The sequence below is a fragment of the Strix uralensis genome, chromosome 14 (genome assembly GCF_047716275.1).
Source record: "Strix uralensis isolate ZFMK-TIS-50842 chromosome 14, bStrUra1, whole genome shotgun sequence".
Taxonomy (NCBI): domain Eukaryota; kingdom Metazoa; phylum Chordata; class Aves; order Strigiformes; family Strigidae; genus Strix; species Strix uralensis.
This window is the reverse complement of record NC_133985.1, coordinates 459,107-473,270: the sequence shown is the minus strand read 5'-3', so window position 1 is coordinate 473,270 and position 14,164 is coordinate 459,107.

The window sequence follows — 14,164 nt, the reverse complement described above, 5'->3', positions numbered from 1 at the left end:
TAAAATCTGGGGCTCTGTGCTTTCTTTCGTTCTGAACAAGTGTTACTGTAGCGATTCTGCGAAGCAATGTGAAGACTTCTGCTTCCCAGGCACAGAGAAGGTGCTAGCAGGGAATTCTCTGCCTGCCTTTCCCCAGTGCTCTGCAAGCTCTCCAGGACAACAGCAAATCTGGTGCTCTGTGCTTTCTTTCGTTCTGAACAAGTGTTACTGTTTTCTGCACAAAAGCGATTCTGCGAAGCAATGTGAAGACTTCTGCTTCCCAGGCACAGAGAAGGTGCTAGCAGGGAATTCTCTGCCTGCTTTTCCCCAGTGCTCTGCAAGCTCTCCAGGACAACATAAAATCTGGGGCTCTGTGCTTTCTTTCGTTCTGAACAAGTGTTACTGTTTTCTGCACAAAAGCGATTCTGCGAAGCAATGTGAACACTTCTGCTTCCCAGGCACAGAGAAGGTGCTAGCAGGGAATTCTCTGCCTGCCTTTCCCCAGTGCTCTGCAAGCTCTCCAGGACAACATAAAATCTGGGGCTCTGTGCTTTCTTTCGTTCTGAACAAGTATTACTGTTTTCTGCACAAAAGCGATTCTGCCAAGCAATGTGAACAGGCACAGAGAAGGTGCTAGCAGGGAATTCTCTGCCTGCCTTTCCCCAGTGCTCTGCAAGCTCTCCAGGACAACATAAAATCTGGGGCTCTGTGCTTTCTTTCGTTCTGAACAAGTGTTACTGTTTTCTGCACAAAAGCGATTCTGCGAAGCAATGTGAAGACTTCTGCTTCCCAGGCACAGAGAAGGTGCTAGCAGGGAATTCTCTGCCTGCCTTTCCCCAGTGCTCTGCAAGCTCTCCAGGACAACATAAAATCTGGGGCTCTGTGCTTTCTTTCGTTCTGAACAAGTGTTACTGTTTTCTGCACAAAAGCGATTCTGCGAAGCAATGTGAACACTTCTGTTTCCCAGGCACAGAGAAGGTGCTAGCAGGGAATTCTCTGCCTGCTTTTCCCCAGTGCTCTGCAAGCTCTCCAGGACAACATAAAATCTGGGGCTCTGTGCTTTCTTTCGTTCTGAACAAGTGTTACTGTTTTCTGCACAAAAGCGATTCTGCGAAGCAATGGGAACACTTCTGCTTCCCAGGCACAGAGAAGGTGCTAGCAGGGAATTCTCTGCCTGCCTTTCCCCAGTGCTCTGCAAGCTCTCCAGCACAACATAAAATCTGGGGCTCTGTGCTTTCTTTCGTTCTGAACAAGTGTTACTGTTTTCTGCACAAAAGCGATTCTGCGAAGCAATGTGAACACTTCTGCTTCCCAGGCACAGAGAAGGTGCTAGCAGGGAATTCTCTGCCTGCCTTTCCCCAGTGCTGTGCAAGCTCTCCAGGACAACATAAAATCTGGGGCTCTGTGCTTTCTTTCGTTCTGAACAAGTATTACTGTTTTCTGCACAAAAGCGATTCTGCCAAGCAATGTGAACAGGCACAGAGAAGGTGCTAGCAGGGAATTCTCTGCCTGCCTTTCCCCAGTGCTCTGCAAGCTCTCCAGGACAACATAAAATCTGGGGCTCTGTGCTTTCTTTCGTTCTGAACAAGTGTTACTGTTTTCTGCACAAAAGCGATTCTGCGAAGCAATGTGAACACTTCTGCTTCCCAGGCACAGAGAAGGTGCTAGCAGGGAATTCTCTGCCTGCCTTTCCCCAGTGCTCTGCAAGCTCTCCAGGACAACATAAAATCTGGGGCTCTGTGCTTTCTTTCGTTCTGAACAAGTGTTACTGTTTCCTGCACAAAAGCGATTCTGCGAAGCAATGTGAAGACTTCTGCTTCCCAGGCACAGAGAAGGTGCTAGCAGGGAATTCTCTGCCTGCCTTTCCCCAGTGCTCTGCAAGCTCTCCAGGACAACATAAAATCTGGGGCTCTGTGCTTTCTTTCGTTCTGAACAAGTGTTACTGTTTTCTGCACAAAAGCGATTCTGCGAAGCAATGTGAACACTTCTGTTTCCCAGGCACAGGGAAGGTGCTAGCAGGGAATTCTCTGCCTGCCTTTCCCCAGTGCTCTGCAAGCTCTCCAGGACAACATAAAATCTGGGGCTCTGTGCTTTCTTTCGTTCTGAACAAGTGTTACTGTTTTCTGCACAAAAGCGATTCTGCGAAGCAATGCGAACACTTCTGTTTCCCAGGCACAGAGAAGGTGCTAGCAGGGAATTCTCTGCCTGCCTTTCCCCAGTGCTCTGCAAGCTCTCCAGGACAACATAAAATCTGGGGCTCTCTGCTTTGCTTCGTCTGAACAAGTGTTACTGTTTTCTGCACAAAAGCGATTCTGCGAAGCAATGTGAAGACTTCTGCTTCCCAGGCACAGAGAAGGTGCTAGCAGGGAATTCTCTGCCTGCCTTTCCCCAGTGCTCTGCAAGCTCTCCAGGACAACATAAAATCTGGGGCTCTGTGCTTTCTTTCGTTCTGAACAAGTGTTACTGTTTTCTGCACAAAAGCGATTCTGCGAAGCAATGTGAACACTTCTGTTTCCCAGGCACAGAGAAGGTGCTAGCAGGGAATTCTCTGCCTGCTTTTCCCCAGTGCTCTGCAAGCTCTCCAGGACAACATAAAATCTGGGGCTCTGTGCTTTCTTTCGTTCTGAACAAGTGTTACTGTTTTCTGCACAAAAGCGATTCTGCGAAGCAATGTGAAGACTTCTGCTTCCCAGGCACAGAGAAGGTGCTAGCAGGGAATTCTCTGCCTGCCTTTCCCCAGTGCTCTGCAAGCTCTCCAGGACAACATAAAATCTGGGGCTCTGTGCTTTCTTTCGTTCTGAACAAGTGTTACTGTTTTCTGCACAAAAGCGATTCTGCGAAGCAATGTGAAGACTTCTGCTTCCCAGGCACAGAGAAGGTGCTAGCAGGGAATTCTCTGCCTGCCTTTCCCCAGTGCTCTGCAAGCTCTCCAGGACAACATAAAATCTGGGGCTCTGTGCTTTCTTTCGTTCTGAACAAGTATTACTGTTTTCTGCACAAAAGCGATTCTGCCAAGCAATGTGAACAGGCACAGAGAAGGTGCTAGCAGGGAATTCTCTGCCTGCCTTTCCCCAGTGCTCTGCAAGCTCTCCAGGACAACATAAAATCTGGGGCTCTGTGCTTTCTTTCGTTCTGAACAAGTGTTACTGTTTTCTGCACAAAAGCGATTCTGCGAAGCAATGTGAACACTTCTGCTTCCCAGGCACAGAGAAGGTGCTAGCAGGGAATTCTCTGCCTGCCTTTCCCCAGTGCTCTGCAAGCTCTCCAGGACAACATAAAATCTGGGGCTCTGTGCTTTCTTTCGTTCTGAACAAGTGTTACTGTTTTCTGCACAAAAGCGATTCTGCGAAGCAATGGGAACACTTCTGATTCCCAGGCACAGAGAAGGTGCTAGCAGGGAATTCTCTGCCTGCTTTTCCCCAGTGCTCTGCAAGCTCTCCAGGACAACATAAAATCTGGGGCTCTGTGCTTTCTTTCGTTCTGAACAAGTGTTATTGTTTTCTGCACGAAAGCGATTCTGCGAAGCAATGTGAAGACTTCTGCTTCCCAGGCACAGAGAAGGTGCTAGCAGGGAATTCTCTGCCTGCCTTTCCCCAGTGCTCTGCAAGCTCTCCAGGACAACATAAAATCTGGGGCTCTGTGCTTTCTTTCGTTCTGAACAAGTGTTACTGTAGCGATTCTGCGAAGCAATGTGAAGACTTCTGCTTCCCAGGCACAGAGAAGGTGCTAGCAGGGAATTCTCTGCCTGCTTTTCCCCAGTGCTCTGCAAGCTCTCCAGGACAACATAAAATCTGGGGCTCTGTGCTTTCTTTTGTTCTGAAAAAGTGTTACTGTTATCTGCACAAAAGCGATTCTGCCAAGCAATGTGAACACTTCTGCTTCCCAGGCACAGAGAAGGTGCTAGCAGGAAATTCTCTGCCTGCCTTTCCCCAGTGCTCTGCAAGCTCTCCAGGACAACATAGAATCTGGGGCTCTGTGCTTTCTTTTGTTCTGAACAAGTGTTAGTGTTTTCTGCACAAAAGCGATTCTGCGAAGCAATGGGAACACTTCTGCTTCCCAGGCACAGAGAAGGTGCTAGCAGGGAATTCTCTGCCTGCTTTTCCCCAGTGCTCTGCAAGCTCTCCAGGACAACATAAAATCTGGGGCTCTGTGCTTTCTTTCGTTCTGAACAAGTGTTATTGTTTTCTGCACAAAAGCGATTCTGCGAAGCAATGTGAAGACTTCTGCTTCCCAGGCACAGAGAAGGTGCTAGCAGGGAATTCTCTGCCTGCCTTTCCCCAGTGCTCTGCAAGCTCTCCAGGACAACATAAAATCTGGGGCTCTGTGCTTTCTTTCGTTCTGAACAAGTGTTACTGTTTTCTGCACAAAAGCGATTCTGCGAAGCAATGGGAACACTTCTGGTTCCCAGGCACAGAGAAGGTGCTAGCAGGGAATTCTCTGCCTGCCTTTCCCCAGTGCTCTGCAAGCTCTCCAGCACAACATAAAATCTGGGGCTCTGTGCTTTCTTTCGTTCTGAACAAGTGTTACTGTTTTCTGCACAAAAGCGATTCTGCGAAGCAATGTGAAGACTTCTGCTTCCCAGGCACAGAGAAGGTGCTAGCAGGGAATTCTCTGCCTGCCTTTCCCCAGTGCTCTGCAAGCTCTCCAGGACAACATAAAATCTGGGGCTCTGTGCTTTCTTTCGTTCTGAACAAGTGTTACTGTTTTCTGCACAAAAGCGATTCTGCGAAGCAATGTGAACACTTCTGTTTCCCAGGCACAGAGAAGGTGCTAGCAGGGAATTCTCTGCCTGCTTTTCCCCAGTGCTCTGTAAGCTCTCCAGTACAACATAAAATCTGGGGCTCTGTGCTTTCTTTCGTTCTGAACAAGTGTTAGTGTTTTCTGCACAAAAGCGATTCTGCGAAGCAATGTGAACACTTCTGTTTCCCAGGCACAGAGAAGGTGCTAGCAGGGAATTCTCTGCCTGCCTTTCCCCAGTGCTCTGCAAGCTCTCCAGGACAACATAAAATCTGGGGCTCTGTGCTTTCTTTCGTTCTGAACAAGTGTTACTGTTTTCTGCACAAAAGCGATTCTGCGAAGCAATGCGAACACTTCTGTTTCCCAGGCACAGAGAAGGTGCTAGCAGGGAATTCTCTGCCTGCTTTTCCCCAGTGCTCTGCAAGCTCTCCAGGACAACATAAAATCTGGGGCTCTGTGCTTTCTTTCGTTCTGAACAAGTGTTACTGTTTTCTGCACAAAAGCGATTCTGCGAAGCAATGCGAACAGTTCTGTTTCCCAGGCACAGAGAAGGTGCTAGCAGGGAATTCTCTGCCTGCCTTTCCCCAGTGCTCTGCAAGCTCTCCAGGACAACATAAAATCTGGGGCTCTGTGCTTTCTTTCGTCTGAACAAGTGTTACTGTTTTCTGCACAAAAGCGATTCTGCGAAGCAATGTGAAGACTTCTGCTTCCCAGGCAGAGAGAAGGTGCTAGCAGGGAATTCTCTGCCTGCTTTTCCCCAGTGCTCTGCAAGCTCTCCAGGACAACATAAAATCTGGGGCTCTGTGCTTTCTTTTGTTCTGAACAAGTGTTACTGTTTTCTGCCAAAAGCGATACTGCTAAGAAATGTGAAGACTTCTGCTTCCCAGGCACAGAGAAGGTGCTAGCAGGGAATTCTCTGCCTGCCTTTCCCCAGTGCTCTGCAAGCTCTCCAGGACAACATAAAATCTGGGGCTCTGTGCTTTCTTTCCTTCTGAACAAGTGTTACTGTTTTCTGCACAAAAGCGATTCTGCGAAGCAATGGGAACACTTCTGTTTCCCAGGCACAGAGAAGGTGCTAGCAGGGAATTCTCTGCCTGCTTTTCCCCAGTGCTCTGCAAGCTCTCCAGGACAACATAAAATCTGGGGCTCTGTGCTTTCTTTCGTTCTGAACAAGTGTTACTGTTTTCTGCACAAAAGCGATTCTGCGAAGCAATGTGAACACTTCTGCTTCCCAGGCACAGAGAAGGTGCTAGCAGGGAATTCTCTGCCTGCCTTTCCCCAGTGCTCTGCAAGCTCTCCAGGACAACATAAAATCTGGGGCTCTGTGCTTTCTTTCGTCTGAACAAGTGTTACTGTTTTCTGCACAAAAGCGATTCTGCGAAGCAATGTGAACAGGCACAGAGAAGGTGCTAGCAGGGAATTCTCTGCCTGCCTTTCCCCAGTGCTCTGCAAGCTCTCCAGGACAACATAAAATCTGGGGCTCTGTGCTTTCTTTCGTTCTGAACAAGTGTTACTGTTTTCTGCACAAAAGCGATTCTGCGAAGCAATGGGAACACTTCTGCTTCCCAGGCACAGAGAAGGTGCTAGCAGGGAATTCTCTGCCTGCTTTTCCCCAGTGCTGTGCAAGCTCTCCAGGACAACATAAAATCTGGGGCTCTGTGCTTTCTTTCGTTCTGAACAAGTGTTATTGTTTTCTGCACAAAAGCGATTCTGCGAAGCAATGTGAAGACTTCTGCTTCCCAGGCACAGAGAAGGTGCTAGCAGGGAATTCTCTGCCTGCCTTTCCCCAGTGCTCTGCAAGCTCTCCAGGACAACATAAAATCTGGGGCTCTGTGCTTTCTTTCGTTCTGAACAAGTGTTACTGTTTTCTGCACAAAAGCGATTCTGCGAAGCAATGGGAACACTTCTGCTTCCCAGGCACAGAGAAGGTGCTAGCAGGGAATTCTCTGCCTGCCTTTCCCCAGTGCTCTGCAAGCTCTCCAGGACAACATAAAATCTGGGGCTCTGTGCTTTCTTTCGTTCTGAACAAGTGTTACTGTTTTCTGCACAAAAGCGATTCTGCGAAGCAATGTGAAGACTTCTGCTTCCCAGGCACAGAGAAGGTGCTAGCAGGGAATTCTCTGCCTGCCTTTCCCAAGTGCTCTGCAAGCTCTCCAGGACAACATAAAATCTGGGGCTCTGTGCTTTCTTTCGTTCTGAACAAGTGTTATTGTTTTCTGCACGAAAGCGATTCTGCGAAGCAATGTGAACACTTCTGCTTCCCAGGCACAGAGAAGGTGCTAGCAGGGAATTCTCTGCCTGCCTTTCCCCAGTGCTCTGCAAGCTCTCCAGGACAACATAAAATCTGGGGCTCTGTGCTTTCTTTCGTTCTGAACAAGTGTTACTGTAGCGATTCTGCGAAGCAATGTGAAGACTTCTGCTTCCCAGGCACAGAGAAGGTGCTAGCAGGGAATTCTCTGCCTGCTTTTCCCCAGTGCTCTGCAAGCTCTCCAGGACAACATAAAATCTGGGGCTCTGTGCTTTCTTTTGTTCTGAAAAAGTGTTACTGTTATCTGCACAAAAGCGATTCTGCCAAGCAATGTGAACACTTCTGCTTCCCAGGCACAGAGAAGGTGCTAGCAGGAAATTCTCTGCCTGCCTTTCCCCAGTGCTCTGCAAGCTCTCCAGGACAACATAGAATCTGGGGCTCTGTGCTTTCTTTTGTTCTGAACAAGTGTTAGTGTTTTCTGCACAAAAGCGATTCTGCGAAGCAATGTGAACACTTCTGCTTCCCAGGCACAGAGAAGGTGCTAGCAGGGAATTCTCTGCCTGCCTTTCCCCAGTGCTCTGCAAGCTCTCCAGGACAACATAAAATCTGGGGCTCTGTGCTTTCTTTCGTTCTGAACAAGTGTTACTGTTTTCTGCACAAAAGCGATTCTGCGAAGCAATGTGAACACTTCTGTTTCCCAGGCACAGGGAAGGTGCTAGCAGGGAATTCTCTGCCTGCCTTTCCCCAGTGCTCTGCAAGCTCTCCAGGACAACATAAAATCTGGGGCTCTGTGCTTTCTTTCGTTCTGAACAAGTGTTACTGTTTTCTGCACAAAAGCGATTCTGCGAAGCAATGTGAACACTTCTGTTTCCCAGGTACAGAGAAGGTGCTAGCAGGGAATTCTCTGCCTGCTTTTCCCCAGTGCTCTGCAAGCTCTCCAGGACAACATAAAATCTGGGGCTCTGTGCTTTCTTTCGTTCTGAACAAGTGTTACTGTTTTCTGCACAAAAGCGATTCTGCGAAGCAATGTGAACACTTCTGCTTCCCAGGCACAGAGAAGGTGCTAGCAGGGAATTCTCTGCCTGCCTTTCCCCAGTGCTCTGCAAGCTCTCCAGGACAACATAAAATCTGGGGCTCTGTGCTTTCTTTCGTTCTGAACAAGTGTTACTGTTTTCTGCACAAAAGCGATTCTGCGAAGCAATGTGAAGACTTCTGCTTCCCAGGCACAGAGAAGGTGTTAGCAGGGAATTCTCTGCCTGCTTTTCCCCAGTGCTCTGCAAGCTCTCCAGGACAACATAAAATCTGGGGCTCTGTGCTTTCTTTCGTTCTGAACAAGTGTTACTGTTTTCTGCACAAAAGCGATTCTGCGAAGCAATGTGAACACTTCTGCTTCCCAGGCACAGAGAAGGTGCTAGCAGGGAATTCTCTGCCTGCCTTTCCCCAGTGCTCTGCAAGCTCTCCAGGACAACATAAAATCTGGGGCTCTGTGCTTTCTTTCGTTCTGAACAAGTATTACTGTTTTCTGCACAAAAGCGATTCTGCCAAGCAATGTGAACAGGCACAGAGAAGGTGCTAGCAGGGAATTCTCTGCCTGCCTTTCCCCAGTGCTCTGCAAGCTCTCCAGGACAACATAAAATCTGGGGCTCTGTGCTTTCTTTCGTTCTGAACAAGTGTTACTGTTTTCTGCACAAAAGCGATTCTGCGAAGCAATGTGAAGACTTCTGCTTCCCAGGCACAGAGAAGGTGCTAGCAGGGAATTCTCTGCCTGCCTTTCCCCAGTGCTCTGCAAGCTCTCCAGGACAACATAAAATCTGGGGCTCTGTGCTTTCTTTCGTTCTGAACAAGTGTTACTGTTTTCTGCACAAAAGCGATTCTGCGAAGCAATGTGAACACTTCTGTTTCCCAGGCACAGAGAAGGTGCTAGCAGGGAATTCTCTGCCTGCTTTTCCCCAGTGCTCTGCAAGCTCTCCAGGACAACATAAAATCTGGGGCTCTGTGCTTTCTTTCGTTCTGAACAAGTGTTACTGTTTTCTGCACAAAAGCGATTCTGCGAAGCAATGTGAAGACTTCTGCTTCCCAGGCACAGAGAAGGTGCTAGCAGGGAATTCTCTGCCTGCCTTTCCCCAGTGCTCTGCAAGCTCTCCAGGACAACATAAAATCTGGGGCTCTGTGCTTTCTTTCGTTCTGAACAAGTGTTACTGTTTTCTGCACAAAAGCGATTCTGCGAAGCAATGTGAAGACTTCTGCTTCCCAGGCACAGAGAAGGTGCTAGCAGGGAATTCTCTGCCTGCCTTTCCCCAGTGCTGTGCAAGCTCTCCAGGACAACATAAAATCTGGGGCTCTGTGCTTTCTTTCGTTCTGAACAAGTATTACTGTTTTCTGCACAAAAGCGATTCTGCCAAGCAATGTGAACAGGCACAGAGAAGGTGCTAGCAGGGAATTCTCTGCCTGCCTTTCCCCAGTGCTCTGCAAGCTCTCCAGGACAACATAAAATCTGGGGCTCTGTGCTTTCTTTCGTTCTGAACAAGTGTTACTGTTTTCTGCACAAAAGCGATTCTGCGAAGCAATGTGAACACTTCTGCTTCCCAGGCACAGAGAAGGTGCTAGCAGGGAATTCTCTGCCTGCCTTTCCCCAGTGCTCTGCAAGCTCTCCAGGACAACATAAAATCTGGGGCTCTGTGCTTTCTTTCGTTCTGAACAAGTGTTACTGTTTCCTGCACAAAAGCGATTCTGCGAAGCAATGGGAACACTTCTGCTTCCCAGGCACAGAGAAGGTGCTAGCAGGGAATTCTCTGCCTGCCTTTCCCCAGTGCTCTGCAAGCTCTCCAGGACAACATAAAATCTGGGGCTCTGTGCTTTCTTTCGTTCTGAACAAGTGTTACTGTTTTCTGCACAAAAGCGATTCTGCGAAGCAATGTGAACACTTCTGTTTCCCAGGCACAGGGAAGGTGCTAGCAGGGAATTCTCTGCCTGCCTTTCCCCAGTGCTCTGCAAGCTCTCCAGGACAACATAAAATCTGGGGCTCTGTGCTTTCTTTCGTTCTGAACAAGTGTTACTGTTTTCTGCACAAAAGCGATTCTGCGAAGCAATGCGAACACTTCTGTTTCCCAGGCACAGAGAAGGTGCTAGCAGGGAATTCTCTGCCTGCCTTTCCCCAGTGCTCTGCAAGCTCTCCAGGACAACATAAAATCTGGGGCTCTCTGCTTTGCTTCGTCTGAACAAGTGTTACTGTTTTCTGCACAAAAGCGATTCTGCGAAGCAATGTGAAGACTTCTGCTTCCCAGGCACAGAGAAGGTGCTAGCAGGGAATTCTCTGCCTGCCTTTCCCCAGTGCTCTGCAAGCTCTCCAGGACAACATAAAATCTGGGGCTCTGTGCTTTCTTTCGTTCTGAACAAGTGTTACTGTTTTCTGCACAAAAGCGATTCTGCGAAGCAATGTGAACACTTCTGTTTCCCAGGCACAGAGAAGGTGCTAGCAGGGAATTCTCTGCCTGCTTTTCCCCAGTGCTCTGCAAGCTCTCCAGGACAACATAAAATCTGGGGCTCTGTGCTTTCTTTCGTTCTGAACAAGTGTTACTGTTTTCTGCACAAAAGCGATTCTGCGAAGCAATGTGAAGACTTCTGCTTCCCAGGCACAGAGAAGGTGCTAGCAGGGAATTCTCTGCCTGCCTTTCCCCAGTGCTCTGCAAGCTCTCCAGGACAACATAAAATCTGGGGCTCTGTGCTTTCTTTCGTTCTGAACAAGTGTTACTGTTTTCTGCACAAAAGCGATTCTGCGAAGCAATGTGAAGACTTCTGCTTCCCAGGCACAGAGAAGGTGCTAGCAGGGAATTCTCTGCCTGCCTTTCCCCAGTGCTCTGCAAGCTCTCCAGGACAACATAAAATCTGGGGCTCTGTGCTTTCTTTCGTTCTGAACAAGTATTACTGTTTTCTGCACAAAAGCGATTCTGCCAAGCAATGTGAACAGGCACAGAGAAGGTGCTAGCAGGGAATTCTCTGCCTGCCTTTCCCCAGTGCTCTGCAAGCTCTCCAGGACAACATAAAATCTGGGGCTCTGTGCTTTCTTTCGTTCTGAACAAGTGTTACTGTTTTCTGCACAAAAGCGATTCTGCGAAGCAATGTGAACACTTCTGCTTCCCAGGCACAGAGAAGGTGCTAGCAGGGAATTCTCTGCCTGCCTTTCCCCAGTGCTCTGCAAGCTCTCCAGGACAACATAAAATCTGGGGCTCTGTGCTTTCTTTCGTTCTGAACAAGTGTTACTGTTTTCTGCACAAAAGCGATTCTGCGAAGCAATGGGAACACTTCTGTTTCCCAGGCACAGAGAAGGTGCTAGCAGGGAATTCTCTGCCTGCTTTTCCCCAGTGCTCTGCAAGCTCTCCAGGACAACATAAAATCTGGGGCTCTGTGCTTTCTTTCGTTCTGAACAAGTGTTATTGTTTTCTGCACGAAAGCGATTCTGCGAAGCAATGTGAAGACTTCTGCTTCCCAGGCACAGAGAAGGTGCTAGCAGGGAATTCTCTGCCTGCCTTTCCCCAGTGCTCTGCAAGCTCTCCAGGACAACATAAAATCTGGGGCTCTGTGCTTTCTTTCGTTCTGAACAAGTGTTACTGTAGCGATTCTGCGAAGCAATGTGAAGACTTCTGCTTCCCAGGCACAGAGAAGGTGCTAGCAGGGAATTCTCTGCCTGCTTTTCCCCAGTGCTCTGCAAGCTCTCCAGGACAACATAAAATCTGGGGCTCTGTGCTTTCTTTTGTTCTGAAAAAGTGTTACTGTTATCTGCACAAAAGCGATTCTGCCAAGCAATGTGAACACTTCTGCTTCCCAGGCACAGAGAAGGTGCTAGCAGGAAATTCTCTGCCTGCCTTTCCCCAGTGCTCTGCAAGCTCTCCAGGACAACATAGAATCTGGGGCTCTGTGCTTTCTTTTGTTCTGAACAAGTGTTAGTGTTTTCTGCACAAAAGCGATTCTGCGAAGCAATGTGAACACTTCTGCTTCCCAGGCACAGAGAAGGTGCTAGCAGGGAATTCTCTGCCTGCCTTTCCCCAGTGCTCTGCAAGCTCTCCAGGACAACATAAAATCTGGGGCTCTGTGCTTTCTTTCGTTCTGAACAAGTGTTACTGTTTTCTGCACAAAAGCGATTCTGCGAAGCAATGTGAACACTTCTGTTTCCCAGGCACAGAGAAGGTGCTAGCAGGGAATTCTCTGCCTGCTTTTCCCCAGTGCTCTGCAAGCTCTCCAGGACAACATAAAATCTGGGGCTCTGTGCTTTCTTTCGTTCTGAACAAGTGTTACTGTTTTCTGCACAAAAGCGATTCTGCGAAGCAATGTAAAGACTTCTGCTTCCCAGGCACAGAGAAGGTGCTAGCAGGGAATTCTCTGCCTGCCTTTCCCCAGTGCTCTGCAAGCTCTCCAGGACAACATAAAATCTGGGGCTCTGTGCTTTCTTTCGTTCTGAACAAGTGTTACTGTTTTCTGCACAAAAGCGATTCTGCGAAGCAATGTGAACACTTCTGCTTCCCAGGCACAGAGAAGGTGCTAGCAGGGAATTCTCTGCCTGCCTTTCCCCAGTGCTCTGCAAGCTCTCCAGGACAACAGCAAATCTGGTGCTCTGTGCTTTCTTTCGTTCTGAACAAGTGTTACTGTTTTCTGCACAAAAGCGATTCTGCGAAGCAATGTGAAGACTTCTGCTTCCCAGGCACAGAGAAGGTGCTAGCAGGGAATTCTCTGCCTGCTTTTCCCCAGTGCTCTGCAAGCTCTCCAGGACAACATAAAATCTGGGGCTCTGTGCTTTCTTTCGTTCTGAACAAGTGTTACTGTTTTCTGCACAAAAGCGATTCTGCGAAGCAATGTGAACACTTCTGCTTCCCAGGCACAGAGAAGGTGCTAGCAGGGAATTCTCTGCCTGCCTTTCCCCAGTGCTCTGCAAGCTCTCCAGGACAACATAAAATCTGGGGCTCTGTGCTTTCTTTCGTTCTGAACAAGTGTTACTGTTTTCTGCACAAAAGCGATTCTGCCAAGCAATGTGAACAGGCACAGAGAAGGTGCTAGCAGGGAATTCTCTGCCTGCCTTTCCCCAGTGCTCTGCAAGCTCTCCAGGACAACATAAAATCTGGGGCTCTGTGCTTTCTTTCGTTCTGAACAAGTGTTACTGTTTTCTGCACAAAAGCGATTCTGCGAAGCAATGTGAAGACTTCTGCTTCCCAGGCACAGAGAAGGTGCTAGCAGGGAATTCTCTGCCTGCCTTTCCCCAGTGCTCTGCAAGCTCTCCAGGACAACATAAAATCTGGGGCTCTGTGCTTTCTTTCGTTCTGAACAAGTGTTACTGTTTTCTGCACAAAAGCGATTCTGCGAAGCAATGTGAACACTTCTGTTTCCCAGGCACAGAGAAGGTGCTAGCAGGGAATTCTCTGCCTGCTTTTCCCCAGTGCTCTGCAAGCTCTCCAGGACAACATAAAATCTGGGGCTCTGTGCTTTCTTTCGTTCTGAACAAGTGTTACTGTTTTCTGCACAAAAGCGATTCTGCGAAGCAATGTGAAGACTTCTGCTTCCCAGGCACAGAGAAGGTGCTAGCAGGGAATTCTCTGCCTGCCTTTCCCCAGTGCTCTGCAAGCTCTCCAGGACAACATAAAATCTGGGGCTCTGTGCTTTCTTTCGTTCTGAACAAGTGTTACTGTTTTCTGCACAAAAGCGATTCTGCGAAGCAATGTGAAGACTTCTGCTTCCCAGGCACAGAGAAGGTGCTAGCAGGGAATTCTCTGCCTGCCTTTCCCCAGTGCTCTGCAAGCTCTCCAGGACAACATAAAATCTGGGGCTCTGTGCTTTCTTTCGTTCTGAACAAGTATTACTGTTTTCTGCACAAAAGCGATTCTGCCAAGCAATGTGAACAGGCACAGAGAAGGTGCTAGCAGGGAATTCTCTGCCTGCCTTTCCCCAGTGCTCTGCAAGCTCTCCAGGACAACATAAAATCTGGGGCTCTGTGCTTTCTTTCGTTCTGAACAAGTGTTACTGTTTTCTGCACAAAAGCGATTCTGCGAAGCAATGTGAACACTTCTGCTTCCCAGGCACAGAGAAGGTGCTAGCAGGGAATTCTCTGCCTGCCTTTCCCCAGTGCTCTGCAAGCTCTCCAGGACAACATAAAATCTGGGGCTCTGTGCTTTCTTTCGTTCTGAACAAGTGTTACTGTTTCCTGCACAAAAGCGA